This window comes from Neodiprion lecontei, chromosome 7 (genome assembly GCF_021901455.1).
Source record: "Neodiprion lecontei isolate iyNeoLeco1 chromosome 7, iyNeoLeco1.1, whole genome shotgun sequence".
NCBI classification, from domain to species: domain Eukaryota; kingdom Metazoa; phylum Arthropoda; class Insecta; order Hymenoptera; family Diprionidae; genus Neodiprion; species Neodiprion lecontei.
In genome coordinates, this window is record NC_060266.1 from 16,273,114 (window position 1) to 16,292,253 (window position 19,140).

The 19,140-nt window shown below is 35.3% G+C and overlaps 1 protein-coding gene across 1 annotated transcript in view; it reads right to left on the bottom strand.

Moving 5' to 3' along the window:
* The window catches only part of LOC107218359 (protein N-terminal asparagine amidohydrolase), a 65,375-nt gene extending 48,645 nt beyond the window's left edge, over positions 1 to 16,730 (bottom strand). Inside the window, exon 1 of the mRNA XM_015656203.2 lies at positions 16,234 to 16,730. The gene's annotated coding sequence lies outside the window, so the exon portion shown is untranslated. The remainder of the gene's footprint in view (positions 1 to 16,233) is intronic.
* Positions 16,731 to 19,140: the final 2,410 nt, after the last annotated feature.

The following is a 19,140-nucleotide window of genomic DNA, read 5'->3' on the forward strand; positions in this document are numbered from 1 at the left end:
CGATCTAAACGCAGTCCAGAAAATTCTGCAGTTAAAGAACAACAAAGAGTAAGAAGTGCAACTTAATTATGCAATCAACGGAAACAATTGACGATTGTTTCAGATATTTAAGCCTGACGCCATTGTCTAAACAGGAACACAGAAATTTATGTGATAAGGATAGAAGAAAATAACTGAGATACAACAACCGAGAAATTTGTGTGATAAAATTCGATTCTAAAATATCAATATCAATTTAATTTCAAATCACTTTGAGTTTGATTTTTAAATGTTTTCACGATATTTTATTACCTATCTCTTCATCGCGTTCCGTCTTTCTCTTACACTTCTTATTTCTGATATTGGCAGAACCAACGTTCTACCGAATTCAGGTTTGGCTGATCAGATTTCAATTGATTACAATTGTTAAAGACGATTTCAACTTTTATTTATCGAAGCTTCTCGGATAGTTTCATTTTTCTTTGTTTCTAGTTGCTGTTTGTAGTTTAATTCCCAATTTTGACGGAACCAAATTTCATACAGATGTATAATACCACACCTATAAAATATTTTAATTACAGTTACTCTACAATCGTTAACTGTTTTTTAACATAAACATAAAATGTAGTTCTGAATAGAAAATGAAAATTCGTTTTCTGGCTGTGATCAGAAAATTTAGTAGCTGACACTATTATTCTTGTACACCTATACTAGCCTGGGTAATATTTTTTGTGATTGTTACGATAATTTAATGTTGGGGCCTTGTTTAGCGGAAACAATGTAACAAACCGATTTAATGGTGCCATAACCAGGAAATGTAGCATCGATGACTATTTATGGTCAAACTAAATACTTATTGGTACCGCATTATCCTGTAATTTCAACAATATTTCAACCGTTATTGTAATAATACTCATTTCACTGTATCATTTTTTAGCACCTGTGACAAACAAACTTTTTCTCTATGCACCTATCTCAATCTTCTTTTCAAACGATTTGCAAGTTAAATTACTATTTGTGACTTGACCCATTATCCCAATTGCTCTCGATTTTACCCCTATCCTTTAATGGCTTAAGCAATTTCAACACAGATTTCAAACAATGCCAACATCACCTTGTGTTTCCTTCTTTAATACTCTATAACTTTTGCGATACGGAAAATATTATATAAATTTCAACATTCCCTTCGAACAATTTCAAGTTATACCAATCAATTCGTGATCGCTATTACAATTAAAAAATTTCCGTTCGACTCAAATTCCACGTGATTTAGAAGTTTTTACTAATCACCCATACTGCGTGATAAAAGGTAAGTCAACCTACCACGTATTCTCACAGGCCATTAGTTCCAAACTAATACGTGACCTGAATACTGCCCCTCGTTGTTTCCCAATTAATAGTAATTGTAAATCGCAGTCCAACTATGCACCACGCCGAAGGATCGAGAAAAGTCCGGGATCTTCATCATCGATTCAAGAGCCAAGAGCCTGGCAAGTCGGGCCCCGTGTTGCCAGTCGCGGGGCGACGGTCTTAACGGCAATTTTCTTGTATATATACCTATACGTATATATAACCACGGACGGTCCCCGTCGTCCAGTGTACGGTACTCTTGACAGTCTGTACCAAATCTAGACCCCCTTGGAGGAATATGTACTGACCTGCCCGCGATCCGACAAACCTTAACGCCGGGCATGGAATCCCATGAGATTATATTATTTCAACGCGTACTCGCGCAAGGTGATCATATCCATTCTTGATAACTTTTTTACCAACACTTATAATACAAAAGGTCACTGATTAAGGTCAATTAAACAAGCTTACGAGGAGCCACGAATTTAGGGACTTTTTATGATTTCGGTTTCAGATGTTGCCTGCTCGTTTCCAACAATTGTCGTTGTGAATAATTCTTTGAAGAATTTTAAATTCAGTAACTGCATTGGCATGAGAAAAAATCAATTTTCAAGTCAGTGATTATGTTTCACATTTCGCATCTGCGGAAAATTGGAAGTTTGAGATCGAGACATATCGGATTCAATATGAAAAGTCGAGATTTCTATAAAAAGCAATCGATGATTATGAAATCAATAACAGTCTCAAATGGTTAACTGAAAATTTCAAGACTAGATTCAGAAGACCTGTACTCAAAACGTTTCCAGTTAACAACATAATTGGTTATAACGTGTCATATCCGTATAATGATAGTTATAATATACTCGCATTAACGGCGACGGCATAATTTTATACAATCTATACAACGCGCTGAATTAATAAAGTTCACACGTTGTTCATGTTACGATAAACTCAAGAATATTCGACTAGAAAGTATATCTCAGAGACATTAATCACGTTCGCAGGAATAGCTCGAAATTCAGTTACTCTATTCGCTATGTTGCTTAAGTCCGTAAAACAATAACGTATTTACGGTAATGTGTAAAATAAATTATGATTTGTGCAACTATTTATTGATAGAATAAAGGTTTTCAGCTACGTATGCGATAAATTCTATACATTTTCCTTTGACAGCGTAGAGATTCCAACACTCACAGATACATCCTAGTTCAAATTACACCCCCTCCTTTACGCCACTTTTTGAAGACGATTAGCAGTCAAATCCAGTACGTCGTTACACGTGCACAGTCATCTACACGTGCATGCATACAATTCATAAACGCACAATAATTACTTATCCACGTAACTACTGCTTTCACATACATAATAACAATGCATGCGAGCGCATTTCTAAGCTTCTGATTTGTGTGTACATGCCTATTCTCATACAGCTACAATACACAAATCTGAACTTACGTTCTATCATGACGATTACGGTGATGATGACGATGACGATGCACATATTGTGGCAGACAATGCGATCCGGTATTGTTACAGAACGCGACGTATAAATGCGTACCGAGGTGCATTGTACATGCGTACATTTGGATGGTCCAAAAAAATCGACTATTTGTTTTTTTCAAAGTCACACGGTTAATAGTTTTAGAAATAGGGAATATGACGTCTGTTATAATTTGAGCCCTTAATGTTAATATTTAGTGGTTCCTGAACGGAATTTTCCATTTAATTAACACGCGAAAATAGTTTTAGATATTTCTGAATTTTATAGCACAGTATAACGAGGAAATGAACATAAATTTTCGCTGTATATTTTTGTAAAGAATTCAATGCTGTACAACAAAGGTCTCTTATAATTTTTTGATAACTTGACTCTTTCAAAAGTTCTTCACAGTTAACAGCGAAAATACTAGACTTATTACAAAATATTGCGGGTTTTTTTTTTTTTTTGCAAAGTATTTCATACGCTACCAAATCATGTCATTCAATTCACTTTCAACTTGAGCTAATATATTTGTTGATTAAAAACAACATGCTTCTAAAGTGAAATTACATATATTACATATCATTACTTTTAATAATTACAAAATAAATTTACGTAAGTTTAAATTTAATTCAACGACATGATTTTATGGCGGTTGAATTGTTTTATAAAAAAAAAAAAAAAAAACCCACAATATTTTGCGATAAGACTTATAATATTCACTGTTAATCTCTAAAGGAATGAATTTTTACATGATTTCAACTTTAACCCCGTTGAGTTATCAAAAAATTATAAGAGATCTTTTTTGTAGGGCATTGAATTCCCTACAAAAATATATATCGGACATTTATGTACATTGCCTCGTTACTGAGCTACAAAATTCAGAAACAACTAAAACTACTTGCGCGTGTTAATTAAATGGAAAATAGATAATTGCGTTCAGGAATCACTAAATATTAACATTAAGGACTCAAATTATAACAGACCTCTCTTCCTATAATTAATTTTAAACGTGTGACTTGGAAAAAAAAAGTAATAGTTAATTCTTTTGGACCAGCCTAGCGTACATATCTATAAATTTGTAATATATACAAGTCTACCCGAGTTTGTGATTTATAGTAAGAGTCTACGGAACCTCCTCTGGGGAGGAGTTGTTGCCCAGTTGCCTGGTTGGCATGGCTACAAATTGGCAGTGAGCCTGCCGTCGACGAGGAAGAGCAGCACCCTGAACAACGTAGTTCCTAGAATTCTAGCATCGATGATAAATATATGGGGCATTCCGTGTCGATCGAGAATCCGAGATTTCGAACCATTTCACCGAAAATTAAATCGCCCAAGGAATCGTGTAAAGAGAGATAAAGCTCTCCGCAGGAATCGAACCTTACGGCAATTAATAATAATAAAGTGAGTGTTGGTATTTGTTGGAAAGTATGGTGGAATTCGATGGAAAGGACACAAAAAAAATCCAAAGTATAGTGAAAGCTTGATGGTTGAAAAAAAAGTCAATCTAACCCCCTTATGACAGTATTTTGATTTAAAAATTATTCGAAAAAAGAATCTAACGTTACATAATCTGGCTATGTTTTTTTCGTGACGTTATATTTAATTTTTGGTAAAGAAAAAAAAAAAAAATTATCAAATAATCGCTAAACTTCAAACATATTTTTCATAACACTGAGCCAATTAATAATTACACATGTGTAGAAATGAAAAACTGAGGATATGAGTCATCTTTCTCATGAGTTATTTTTGTCACAAGTTATTCTTGTTATGAGTTTTTTTTCCGAGTTATTATTTCCAGGACATTCGGTCCTAGTATCCTACATTTTATCCAGTAGAAATAAATTCTACAAAAATATCTGAAACGTCGAGAAAGAAATAATTTTTTTCTTGAATAGAACCCAAAAACTTGAACTAGGTGATCTTTTTTTTTATATTATAAGCAGGTTCCGCAACTTCGCTACAGATGATGCCGAAAATCGTAAAAAAAAATTTCTACACAAATTCCATACATTTTTTGAAATTCTCACCGTGTTTTTACGACTTTTGGTGGGATTTATGGGAGAATTATTTTTATTTTTTGGTCATTAAAAATTGATTTACTTAAGAAAAAAACTTTAACCTATTGATTGGAAACATCTTCAGAAATCGTTGGATTAAATATTCTTTTTAAACCGACTGAAGAATGACAGAAAACGTATTTGACAGGCGTTGAACTTCGTAAAATGTGTAATACGCGCAAAATCATTAATTTTAGTAAGTAAGTTGCTCTGGTATCGTTGAACAACAAGTGAAAATTACTCGTTTCATAAGCTACGTTTACTATATTTCAATTTACATAAAGATTTGAATTAATTAAAATTTTGGACCGTACATATTCGAATATTGTGTATAAAGGACTAACAAAGGTCTGCAAAAAAATATTTTATTTCAGTTGCATGGGATGTTTTTGGTGAATATCATGTTTTTGAGTGCACTGAATCAAACAATTACTTCATTTCCGTCCATCACGTACAGTATTTTTGCAAAATACAAGGTGTTGCCATAAAAAAAGCATATCAATAATGAAAAAACCACCATTACATTCAAATAAACTAAAACAATATTTCTTGGAAAATTAAACAAACAATTTCTTCGCGAAATGTACAACACTCCGTGTTTAATCTTTTTCCCTACAAAACCTTTTCTTCTCATCTTTTATACTTCTCCGAACATGCTTTCGCTTTCCATTTTCTGTCTCCCTGTTTGTATTTATTGAGTCTCACTTTAATACATATTAAATGGAAGTCAGAAATCACTTTTGCATAAGATTATTACAAGTAAGAATAGGATACCAGATTTCACGTTAAACGAGAGTTTCACTTTGAGTCAAACTACAAACAAGAGTTCAAGAAAAAACCTGACGTGATGGAATTTTTTGAGTATTCCTCCCGGTTTCACTGAGTAAAAATCTATAATTAGATAAAGTATAGAAAACAGATGACAATGGGACCATAATCAAATCGGAAACACTCAAAAAAAAAATAATAATTAATTGTATAGGTTGTTTTTTAGCAACAGAGTAGATATTTCGGAGTAAATCCTGATATGTACAAAGTGAATCGAAAATAGGGTTATTATTGACTATTGAATCGGTATCGATATTCCAGTAAGCTGGATATTTTTGGGATATATTCTACACTCGTGGAAAAAGTTAATGGGCCCCCCTGTTATTGGACGAAAAAATGTTCAACTTTAAAACGCTGTAACATTGTATAAATTGCAAGTAGAGTTGATTCACAAATGAAAAAGTTGAACTTTTTTTTGGTCAAAAACAGGCGGACGTTGATGTTTTCGATGAGTGTATATCACTGGTATATTTACAGCGGTTTAATTATATTAATTTCATTTATAAATTGAAGTCAGAATATACTCCGAAATGCACATTTTTTCCCTTAGCAGAAACAAAAAATTCGTTGAACAATTTTTTTTTTTTTTAAATATTCCAAAAATTCGAGATCTCTGAAAAGATTGTAGTAATCTAATCATGATATCATCTTCACCCCACTCTGAAAATATCAGGATACACTTCAAAATATCTAATTTTTGCACCAAAAATATAAAAACCATTCATTTTTCAGCCTTCACAAATACACGACTAACAGAGTATTTTAGAGAAATTGTTTTTTTTTTCGGCACTTACTGAGGAACCAACTCGAAATGGGTGGCGTATGCAGAAATAACAGTTTTTCTACATACAAAAAACAAAGACATTAGGTCATATCTGTTTTTCGACGACAAGGAATGCTAAAAATTCGTGGATAAAAGTTCAATTAAAAAAATAAAAATAAGGAACGAAACTGGTCGACGTGTTCCTCATAAACAGTAAGAGCCGGAGACCTGAAAATTGCAGTATTTTCACATCTCGCACTTAGCGTATACTACTCACATCGTAATTTTGGCCAAATCGAAAATATGACCTTAAAAAGCTGGTCGAAGGTTCGTAGATCATCCCATATACGGCTGTGCAACAGCTACACTATTAGGAACTATTAGACACGTGTATGGGATAATACAAAGCCACGACGACGCGACATAATAATGTGTATAAGCAGTCTATGCACCAAAGAGACTGCAGTAGGTATGAACTCTCGGATAGCAGAGCTCCTAAGTGTTCTGCCAGTTGTTTCCTTGGCGTGCGCAACAAACAGACACCACAGACATCTGCGTGCATACGTGAGTGCACTTATAATACGTCAGAGACGTACTAGACACGGGTAAGTACCGCACACACAGCTAAATTGTGACGTATCAAGTTGGCTGGTCTCTTCCTGAAGCCGCCATCCAACCGGATCAACCGTCCAGCTTAGCCTAGCTTTATAGACTCCGTGCAGTCGAGGAGTAAAGAGCTCATTGTCAGCTCAACAAGTATCAAGCCGTAGTCGATGTGGTGTCGAGACGCAGATGGAGTGGGACAAGATACCCAAGAGATCGTGAAAGATTAGAGACAGATATATATCCAAATGGGAAACAAAGCGGTTAGGATGAAAAATTATTTGACTGCATATCCGTAATATGTACTAATCTTGAAGGTACCGTAAGATCTTTTCATAATATGGAATCAAACTGCACCTACAGCGTGTAAATTGATCTGACCAATGAAAAGGTAGATAAGATTTAGAGATTGAGAAAACCTGGCGCAAACTTTCAATGGGTGCAATATTCGGTGTAGAATTTGTACACACGGTGCTTTCTTCACTCTCATACATGATCTATGATGATACGGTAGTTCGTGGCCTGAGGAGTCCGCGCACTGAATGTACGAGTACCTACAACTCCGACTTTCAATTAGCAGGAGGAGCTGAAACTAAGCTCACCACGTCGGCTACAAGCACGCTCTGTGTATGCGAGACCGTTCAATTGGGGCGAGCCTATGTTTGAGAGTAGCCAACCGAGAGAGATGACGACCGCCAGCGCTAAGGACCAATCATTAGATGTGATTAGTGAAAGAACTCAGAATCTACCGATAGTGATTTGAAAGCCGGCAACGAAGCGTAATATGAGAAGAGTTGGCGGATCGTGGTATTGATAGGTATACCGATGCAACGAAAAAGATTACCCCATTATTCCTACATTTTCAAATTATTAAGTGAACCTTTGCTCAATACGAGAATGAACTTAACAACGTTATTTCGCACTTTCAGGATTGTCTGAAATTTACTAAACCATGATTACACAACACGTGGTCATATATATTTATTTTGGAAAACCAACTCCTCGAAAATCGTTCCGAAACTGCTCAATAACGATATTTTCCCTGACGTTATGTAAGGCATAATTTCCTCACCAATAGATAACTAACCTAATCGAGACTCTGACAATGAGTAACTTTTGTTGCAAATTGAAAACCCTTCCCAACAACTAGAGATTATAAATTCAAAAATGACTTTATGTCAAGCAAGCAGCCGATCAAATGGTAAGTAACGAAAAATTTTGGAATTTAGTCCCCCTACTCTCAAGTGGATTATCATCAATCCCACTAGCTTCACTCAATTCCATGTAACTTCGCCTATCTTCTCATTAGTTCAAGTTACTTTTACATGATTTCGTGTGACTTCCAGTGAATCCAAATGGATGACTTTTCGCCGTACGTAAACATGAATTCAAGTATGACTAACCGATAGACAATGAAAATGTAATGTTTCTGTCAACTAATCCTCGAAAACATATTACATACTTACCTACATATTAATAAACGGATTGATATAATGATCGTTTCTTTTCAACCTCTATAAAACTGACGTAAATTGATGCCTTCTGAATTTTGTTTCCTTCTACTGCTCGTATATTTCTATTGTCAGAGTTTCAGCTGTGCCATTCCCTTTCCACTTCTGTACACCTCGTGGATGTCAGTGAAGGATGAGCGGATGGTTTGGGTGCCAGGAGATTGAAATTTTGCTTATAATATATAACAAATAATTTTGTTTATACATTTGCACGTGTGTCTGAGTGGTGTATAACGAATAAACTGCAGTGGCTTGTCGCTACTACACTTGCCACCTATCAACATTTACCTGCATGCAGTTAGGTACATTACCTGACTAACAACAAGGTGTAATCTAGAAAATAATAGCTACCATTTGTAAGAGATGGGTATTGGCCATAAAGTAGAAGAAGAGTGGGACAAAAGATAAAACGGCATGAAAAGAAGAACATGAAGAACCAGGTGCAAGGCTCAATTATTAAAGTCGGATAAAAAATAAATTACCTACCACTTAGGGGCATTTACTCTGATATTCTTTCTCGTTTCATTACACTGCCGTAAAATTTACTGACGTTTCCGTGTCTCCCCGGACCATTTTTTGAATTCCGTGAATTCTTCTTAACAACTGGTTGCCATGTTTTAATACCGATTGTGAGTTCAAATCTTCGGATATTCAAAGTCAATCATCAAATCTGCAGCTATATCATCCGATGCATGGCGTCATTGAATTTTAATGGTAATATAATAATAATACGAAACAAGTATAAAAACAAGTTTAGTCCATTATCGCCCACTTCATTTCTGAATTTGTGCGCGTGCAAATAAATGCGTAGCAAAGATGAGTTTCTCTATAATAAAAGACAAGCGGCTTCAGACTTGACTTGAAATATTTTTACACCATATTGGATCGCCATATTTGTAGTTCGCAATCTGACATCAGTTTCGTAATCAGCCACGAAACAAACCGGTGAGTACCAATTTTCATCAAAATCCAGTTGTTAGTTTTTTAAGCTTGATTGGTTGAATACGCCAAACTTGAAATTTGCAAATCTGACCTCAGATTCGTGATTAGCGATCCAAAAAACTTGGGGGTACCGATTTTCATTCAAATCCGTTCCTCCATTCTCAAGATATCATCATTGTTATATCATTTTGGTATTTATATGATTGAAAAAGTACTGAACCGATCATAGCCAGAATCTGTTCAGTTCTAAGTTTGGTAAAGCCGCGTCAATTGAGACCAAAATCATTGAAATCTGGTTGCTACATACACACAGCCGTTTATCTGAAAATGATCGGAGGTGAGTGATTCTCTAAATTTCGAAACGTGAAGACCTAGTGAAAACTCAGATTTTCATTCTCGAGATGATTACAATAACTTCCTTTTTTCTCTGAAAACAGAGAAATGAGAACTTTAAAAAAAAAACAGTGAATCCCCGCGCCCTTCTCTTCTAAAAAATATCGTAAACTAATAAGTAACTCAAAATTTTGGCGTCTGCAGAAATCGTTAATGGGTCGAGAGCTCAAAACAATCAGTTTTACGTATATAATATTCACAATTAAAACTAATTTTTTTTGGCTAAAAACTTCATAGATGAACACGTTATTTACGAAAATTGTTCTACCGTGTATATATGAGAGATAGAAGGAGGGTACCGGTCCTGAGACTAACACTGCTAATTGTCAAAATCAGTCAACAGTATCGCGAGGCGTGCGTGCGTGCATCACAGCCTCCCTAGCATTGACAGATAAAACGAGTGAGAAAAATCTCGTACAGTTAGGAAAAGAAAATTCAGCATTGATTACGTATTTTGATTAGTATTAGTATTATGATATTACGCCAATGTAATATGGTAGAAGAAGAAGGATTCTGACTAAAAAATACGAAAATGCATCGTTTTTACAAGTGAAAAATAAACATCTGAAAAAATGTAGAAATTAATTCCTGTTCTACTTACGGAATACGACGATTAAAATTTCCCATAAACCAGGCGTTACAAAAAACAAAGCATAAAATTTGCATTAACCTTGAACTGGCTTGTGTGATTGCATTTTTTACTATCTTAGAATTAAAAACTATTGTTGCGACCATTTTTATCTTGTAAAAGACTGTTAAGTGAATACCGCAAAAAAAAAATATTCAAGTAAAAATATTAAATTGCTTCGTTACAGCAAGCAATTTTCGGTTGGGGTCTTCAACGACCTGAAAGTGCTAACAATGTTATACCAGATAAAGGTGCCAGCTAAAGGGTAAACTGCTGAAGATGTCTTCCATTCGATCATAACCGCTTATAATTATCGAAATGAATCCTTTTGGATAATTAGCCGTTAATGAGCTACTGATTAGCCGTGGAAACATTTATTTTGCAGCATGTCGAATTTTCGAAAAAATCGATTGTCCGGCAAACTTCACAATAAAATGGTACAACTACTAGTGAGAGAACTACGAAGATTTCTCTTGAAAACATCACAATCGCCTAAAATTTACCTATGAAAGATTGTTCGTAAAAAATAGTCAAATGCACCAAAATTTGTGATTGATAAATCATGGAATTCGGGATTTTGTGAGAACCTAAGATGTAAAAAAATATTGATCACACAACCACCTGCAAATCAGCTATGGAATATTGGTCGTGAAAACAATGTCAGAGGCACCAAAATTTGCCACCCATTAGTCGCTAATGACCCATGAAATTTTGGAATTTGTCGGGGGAGTTGAATTTTCAATAGAAATTTTTGGCAGTACTGATTGAATTCTTGAAAGTAGCACAACCACCAGCAAATATACAATAGAAGATTTGAGTCTTGAGATTTTTTTAAACAGAACTAAAATGTTCTTCTTTAAAGTCGAGTGATTGAAAATAATGAAAGAATTCGACAAACTTAATTCTGAACCAAAATACAAAAATGTGGGTGACAGTTTAACTTGAATTTAACATAGTCAATTTTCGACTCGAGTGTGACCGTTGATACGCTTCGCATAATATGTGAGCTGCATTATCTTGTAAGTCAGACACAGTGAAAGTATTCCCCATCACTTGTTTGTTTTTGCTGCTGTTTTCACGGAGGGCTTCAGTTTTTTTTCATTTGATCTCATTTTTAATAGGATACGTAGTCAGGTTACATTAGGTTAGTTTTTACTGGCCGCATAAATAGCCACTTGTTTTGACTACTATCAAAACTTAAGTATTATTGACTCATTAAAGCTGCAAATGTCGCAATTCTATATCAAAACCAGAGGCGAACACCCAAAATAGTCTGCTTCTACACTATGATGACCAGTAAGTTTGTTTTTATTACAATGGAGAACAGTAAAATCATCATGTCGTCATATCTAGTAGGAGTCCACCGTTTCTATTCAAGTTATTGAGAGCACGTAAAAGATATAGAACTTTACGTGTACCTATAAAGTTGGCACCGGATTCGATAAAATTGATATTTTCCTGGAGACAGACGGTTGGAATTCTCTTGAGTTCTAGAGTTGCAGAAAAATTTTTAAAATAGTTGCGATTCGCAAGGATTTGGAAAGTCATTTTCAGAATATGTGGTGCCAATTTCAAGGGACGCCTAACTTTCTGAAAAAACCTCAGTTTTTGTCAGTTTTCGAATAGTAAAGTTAGCAGTTTTGTTCAGTACTCGAATAGTTATATATTTCTGTGCCCATACTAGCAACAGTTCTGGTTTTTTATGATACAAGAAAAAAAAATTATTGAAAAATACCATTACTCTTTTTTTTATGGAATCGTACAAACCTCCAGAGTTTTGAAGAAATTTCCGAGGAGTTCAAGAATTCTCACTGAGTTCAAAATTTACATTCCGTTGCGTTATTAGAATATCGAATAATATTACCGGTGCGCATTGCTACGACGAAAATTAATTTTACCTAATTCGCGAGTTTCGAGAAAACTTCTTGATTATGAGCAGCTCTGCACGAGTCTTAACTTTTTTAGCACCGGTCTGAAACTTTTTTAATACGGGGTATTTTTGACGTAAAATTCAACTATCAGAAAGTAAAAATTAAAACAATTGTAATAAGATCTGTGCATTTTATTTGTCATAAAAAAAATGAGATATCGCAAAATCCATACGATTAACGTTTCGAAATCGAATTTGCAACACGTACAGATTTTTTCAGAATATTAAATTATTTTTTTTACCGTTTTTCATGTATTTTTTTTTCCTTTAAAACATTGTTGTTTTGCTCGATGTCAACGGCACACGAATATTCCATTCTGTATTTATCATTCTTATTCATATGATAGTAGAATATTATCAGTACCCTCCATGAGACGTACCGTCTGATAGGTACTTACTGTACTGAGAAAAATTTCACTTGTTATAGTAACTAGAAAAATTTAGTAAAACAGGTATCGTTGTTTCGAATTACGAAAAACGAGGTACACGTACCATTTTTTGCTATTGTCGATCATTTTTTGGTAATTGCAACGCAAAATCAATTTGTTCGGTTTACTCTACTTTTTTTTAGATAAATAAGGCTTTAACATCAATTTATTGTTGAACAAGCATTAAATTTTTGCAACTGTTACAAGAAAATATAGTAACAGTGATCGTAATGAGAAATAATTGTAACAGATACTAGACTTTCTGGTAACAGCTACAAATCTAATTTTCATTTTATACACAGAACTATATTTTTGCGATTGTGGTAAAAAATGAAAATAGTTTAGGACTGAGCGGTAACCGGAACTAAAAGTTTCTCTCGTGTACATTTATATCCAATGATTTCTCGAAAAATCGAACTTAACTGTGAAATTCATATCATGCTCTTGTGGATGGTGCCTGTGACACGCTATTCAGGTAAATATAGTAGATCATTTTTCCCCTTTGAAAGTTACCACTATCAGACGTTCAAAACATGACATTAAAGCGACGTAACACCTCTGCCGTCACACGGGATTAGTTGCGTATTTGCGTGTATCGTCAATTTTTATGCGATTTTTTTCCTGAAATTCATCCTTCCTATGCATTCAATATTCAAAATGTTATAACAATGTTTGATTGCGGCGATAGGGTTTAGGTATCAATATATAATGAGTGTTACGGAATTTCGGACAATGCTTAGATCGCGAAAATATGAACTTCATCCTTCATTAATTTCATGGTTCATTAGCGGCTAATGAACGGCAAAATTTGGTGCTTTTCATAATTCTCAACAATCAAGGATTAATTGTTAATAGTGAAATGGGTATACCCTCAAGTTGTTTCGAAAATTTGGGATCTAACTGAATTAAAACTACGCCTGATCATTAGCGGCTAATCAGCGGCAAATTACAGTCTCATTAAAAATTAACTAACCAACTATCAACTCTTCGTAGTTATCTCACTAGTGGTTGTGCTATCTTGTTGTGAAGTTTGTCTGACCATCAATTTTTTGGAAAATGTGACACGTGGTAAAATAAACGTTTCCGCAGCTAATCAATGGCTAGTTAACGGCTAATTATATAAAGCGTTTTATTTTGATATTTTTATGTAATTGTGCTAACTTAACAAACATGATTAATGACTTTGATCGATGACTTTCGACAGTTGATTTTATTAAAAGTTTCTAACAACATTCACGAACTAATCGAATGTAAGTAGGCAATATACATTACACGGCTAAACTTTTCTTTCGTCGCTAAGGAGAACCAGATAATTTTATGATGGTAAGGTTAGTAATGTTAACGTAAAGAAATGTCAGAGAAAAATCATTATTGCGCAATTTTAGAATGACTTCCAACGAGTTGGCTTTGCAAAATACGAATATATTTAATTCAGCATCGTTTAATCAATTTCAGACATTCCCAATGGAACGAAGTAACGATTTTTTCGATACATGCATCGTTACAGTAATATTATTAACTTCATCGTCATATAATTTTGAAATATCAGGAAATCAACAAGATTTCGCCACACTAGAAAATTCAATTAATTATTTTGCACAAATGATTGTACGAAGAGGAAAATTGATGAAATGGGGATGGCAAATATATGCGAAAAAATGATTTATAAGTATCCTTTAAGAGTGACCAAAAATTACCGATTTTTAATTAAATCGGTTATTTTTTCCCGATTAATCGAGTATAACCAATTATTTTTCAGACTCAATTATTTTTTTTCACAATCGGTTTTTGTTTTTTACTCCCATAAACGCTGCAATACAATAATAATGGCCAAAAATAGTCGATATTCGATTAAATCAATTATTTTTTCCCGATTAATCGAGTATAATCAATTATTTTTCAAACTCGATTAATCAACCGACACGATTATTTTTCCTCACAATCGGTTTTTGTTTTTTACTCTCATGAATGACGCAATACAATATCAATTTATGTGATTGAAGTATCGACTATTATCACTGCCTTACTAAGTACGTATTTGATATAATAAGTGAAAGATAAATGAATATTTTCACCTGAAATTGAAAAGTGTTTTAAATTAAACTACAAATGATCAAAAAAACTTTTCTCCTTTTAAGACTACGTACTGAAACTTGCGAAATTTTGGTTTCATATGCATCGTTTAAAAAAATACAAAATAGTCGATTAATCGTTTAATTCTTACCTATTCAATCGAGTCGTGCTCGGTTTATTTTTTTGGACTCGATTAATTGATGCATCGATTATTTTTAGCTTAGTGACCATCGCTAGTATCCTTTCCGAATCGTACTGATAATAAAAAACCGACTGATCTAGATAGGTGTGTGTATTATGTGTTCCAGCATTATATCGCAGGGATCGCAGGCGAGTATTCATACTCATTGTCAGCTGCAGTGTATGTAGGCGCATATTTGATTCAGAGCTGGTACGACGACCAGCAGCGAATGAACGGAGCAGAAGGGAAATACAGGAGAGCAAGATACCAGACAGGCTGGTTTGCCTCGAGTGGCTCTAACTAGTCCGTCTTCTGTTGACCGCGCATGCTCTTGTAGGTATTGAGAGGATGCAGTCCCTCTCGGGGACAGGCCTACTTGCATATCATGCCTGCATACTTTCCGTAATTTCTACCGTGTCTTGAACGTGAATGATTTTCTGTTTGTGACGACACGCGATATAACGCAGCTCTAAGGTTTGCAATAATTTTTATTCAATGGTCTACGATATAAAAACAAAAAAAAAAGTTTATATCTCATACCCACATTTCGAACGATAATCACCGTATCTGGTTAGGTCATAGGTATTATGTAGACTCCATAGACGAGACGATTTGACATGTGGCCGCAGAGAGGACCGAACCGTCAAGGATCACGGGTGCGGGGGGGATGATTCAATACAGTAGTACCTCGATTATCCGAATTAATTGTAACTGTTAATGAGCTTACGATTAGTTCTTATAATCAAAATAGCCGAAAAGCAATCATTATCTTAAGGGCTACATAGAACACAAATTTAAATTGACAGTCTATATTAAACACCTATAACTACATATTCAACCTTTTTCAAACACCGAACGCTCGTTTTATTACTTTGATTTTATATACTCGTCAATTGACAATCGACGATCGACTGTTACACATTTTTTACCGAGCAACGATGCATATTTCATACCGAAAATATATTTTTTGAGCCAACGTTCGCATAATTGATGGTTCGGTACACCGAGGTTTTACCGTAGTACCAAAGATCGGGAAAAAAAAATAAAGAGTACCACGCAACAGCAACAACAATACAGGACTTACCGTGTGAGAGTACCGCGGACTGTCTCGGACGGCCGCCTATCTCTTTTCTTCGCCTCGAGTCTCTCCTCTATCGATGTCGTAGGTCTCGGGCGGAGTATGACGATGACGGTTTGCGCAACTGTATTCACACTGGTGGAGAGCGGCGGACAGTAGGCTGGCAGGGGTGGAACGAGGAACTGGCAGTCAGTCAAGAGTAGATATTTATTTCTACGCACCCGAAGACGAGACCGGGAATGATATCGTCTCCGTCGGAAGAGCAAATGCGCCGCGGCCCGACTAAGACGGCAGCTTCTCCGTGAAAACAAAAAGCCAGTCACCGATCGAACGAACGTAACGGCACGACACGGAGTGACAGACGGCGGAAAAATAATAATAAATGTGTTTCAATGTTCTTTGTATGTGTTTTTTCTCACTAGAGATACGTGTGTGTTGCAGATTGCCCCGTGCTTCGGCTGGCGTGCTGCCCGCTTGATCAACTGGCCACATCTGTGCAACAGGCGACTGTCTCGCTGAAGCATCATCACACACCCCGCAAGCGACAGATGAACCCGAAGCTTCCGTCTTTCACCGGTCGTAGCAGCACCGGACAACACTGATTCGAGTTCCTTGGTGAAAAGTCGGACTCTGTAGTCCTGCGTGATCGGACTTATCTCCGAATTCATTGTTTCAGATTTTTAAATTTTCTCATTTTTGCACTTTCGGAACTTTGACTAGTCGGAGGTATGCCCTTACGGCATTTTGTCCGTTCGGAACTTTGAGCGTCGGGTTTCGGACCATTCGAACCTTTGATGTTTAGTCAAAGTTCGATTTCTTTTCGTTAAGTTTCACCACCAAAAAATTTAGAATTTGGTGCTTTCGGACCTTTTCAAATTGGGAATTTCATCGGAATTTAGATCGATTCATCTTTCTTCGTATAATCACAGGCATAGCCTTAGAAATAATATTCACTTTCAATAATACCACAAATTGTTACTACATTTTTTACATAGATGACCTATATTTGGGTGTTGAATTGAAATTTTGTATCTTAATTCAAACACGAAGCATGCATGCATGTTTATAATTTCGTTCGATGGCGATTAGATATAGAAAAACAATTTTCTGTTTCCTTTTCGTTTATTTTTGAAATTGGTTTTGTAGATCAGCTGAACATCGTGGCGCCAATCAACGAAAACTAAACGATTTTAATATTACGATGCATGCTCGCATTTTCCAACAAATCAAAGAATAAGTCGACAATAAATTACCGCGATCATAAAATCAAGCATAATTATAAATAGAAGAAATCATCAAGGGGAAAATCAATGCTGGAATGCGATGCGCTTGAAACAATTATATTCATGAACTTTCTTAAAGTGGTAAGTTTGATCTGTTGTCACAAAATGTTTGAGCACTCATTTTTATACCAAAACTAGTCTAAAAATACTGTTTGTAAAATAAAAAATACCAAAATTACAAACAATATAAAATAGAATTGTAAAACTTAGTCAATTTATACTGAATATTTTTGAGTATTAAAAATTAAATGAACAAAAACATGAAAACAAGATGTCTTTGAACACCTAAGAATCGAAGGATCCGTTCACAATGTATAATTATCATTTTTAAGATTTTAGCGATGTAGAGATGAACAAAATTCTTTAAAGTTGTAAAGATAAGGGTAACTAAACATTTTTATTAAACCCATTGGCCAATAAATTAATATAAGCTAAAATAAGTTTTATATTGAGTCAGTGTGGTGCATATTCAGCTTTGTAATACAAAACTGTGTGCAAACAGTACTGCAATTAATGTATTGTAAGTAAAATACCTAACAAACCTTATTGATAACGGAATTTACTAATCATTAAATTTGTATTAGATTAGTGACAATCATACTGTGTCTCTTCCAATAAAAGAGAATTTTTGGATCTCTACCACACGGAAGACAGTCTCTAAGTTTCGCAAATCGGTAAATTAGAATTGGCAACGCACGTGGCGTAAATTCGCTGCCATCATTTAAATTTCGACTAAATGTCTTATAGCTTGTAGTTTCGGAATAACGATCAAAGGCTTTTGTGATCGCTGTATACGAAATATTCAAATTTGAGCGCGACGCTGCCTGCCCTCCGCCGATCCCGGCAGACCGTTTCAAGTTGTTTCAAGTTTATGTTATGCGCACATGCGCACACGGGTAAGACAAGCTTGGTAGCAACGACACGCTGTTCAGGGATAAAGATCGCCTCGATAAAGTCTCGCTTGCGTCCGCGAGCCGTCGGATGATTAGCATACATATACATCCCGACTGTTGACGATCAGTGTAGATCGACCTCGGCGATATACGAGGTGTAACGTTTTGATTATGTATGCGTATATGTATAATGCTACATTTTACATAGGAGTGGACGAAACCCTGGAAGAAATGAAAACAAAAGAGTGATTGCTATTGTCAATTTGGTATCGCGACGTAATTATCGAAGTACACTACAGAATACATGCTGCTACGCGTTGTCTGTACTGTAAAACAGGACTTAAAACGTATTGTGTAACCATAACTACAATACAATTTTGTTTATCCATATTTTTCGCGCAGAGGTTATATTCTGTTACTTTATCCTAGTTTGGAAAAGTGACAAATGCCATTTTGGAGCAATCAAAAATCCGCTTTGAGCGTTTATCACTTCTTTCACGCAGAATAAAGTCACAGATAAGGCTGCGGAGGTAATCACAAACCAATTAAATTAGCTTGAACTATAAAAAGGAACGAGTACCGTTTGTACACCACGGTTGGCGAAAGGGGGGCCCGAGCAAATTTTCAGCGTTAAAGTCTCCTAGCTCTAATTCCGCGTAGTGGCAATATCAAAAGGTAAAAATCAAATTCACCGCTCAGAGCTTGAGACGCTCGTATCGGCAAGTTGCCGTGTGCCC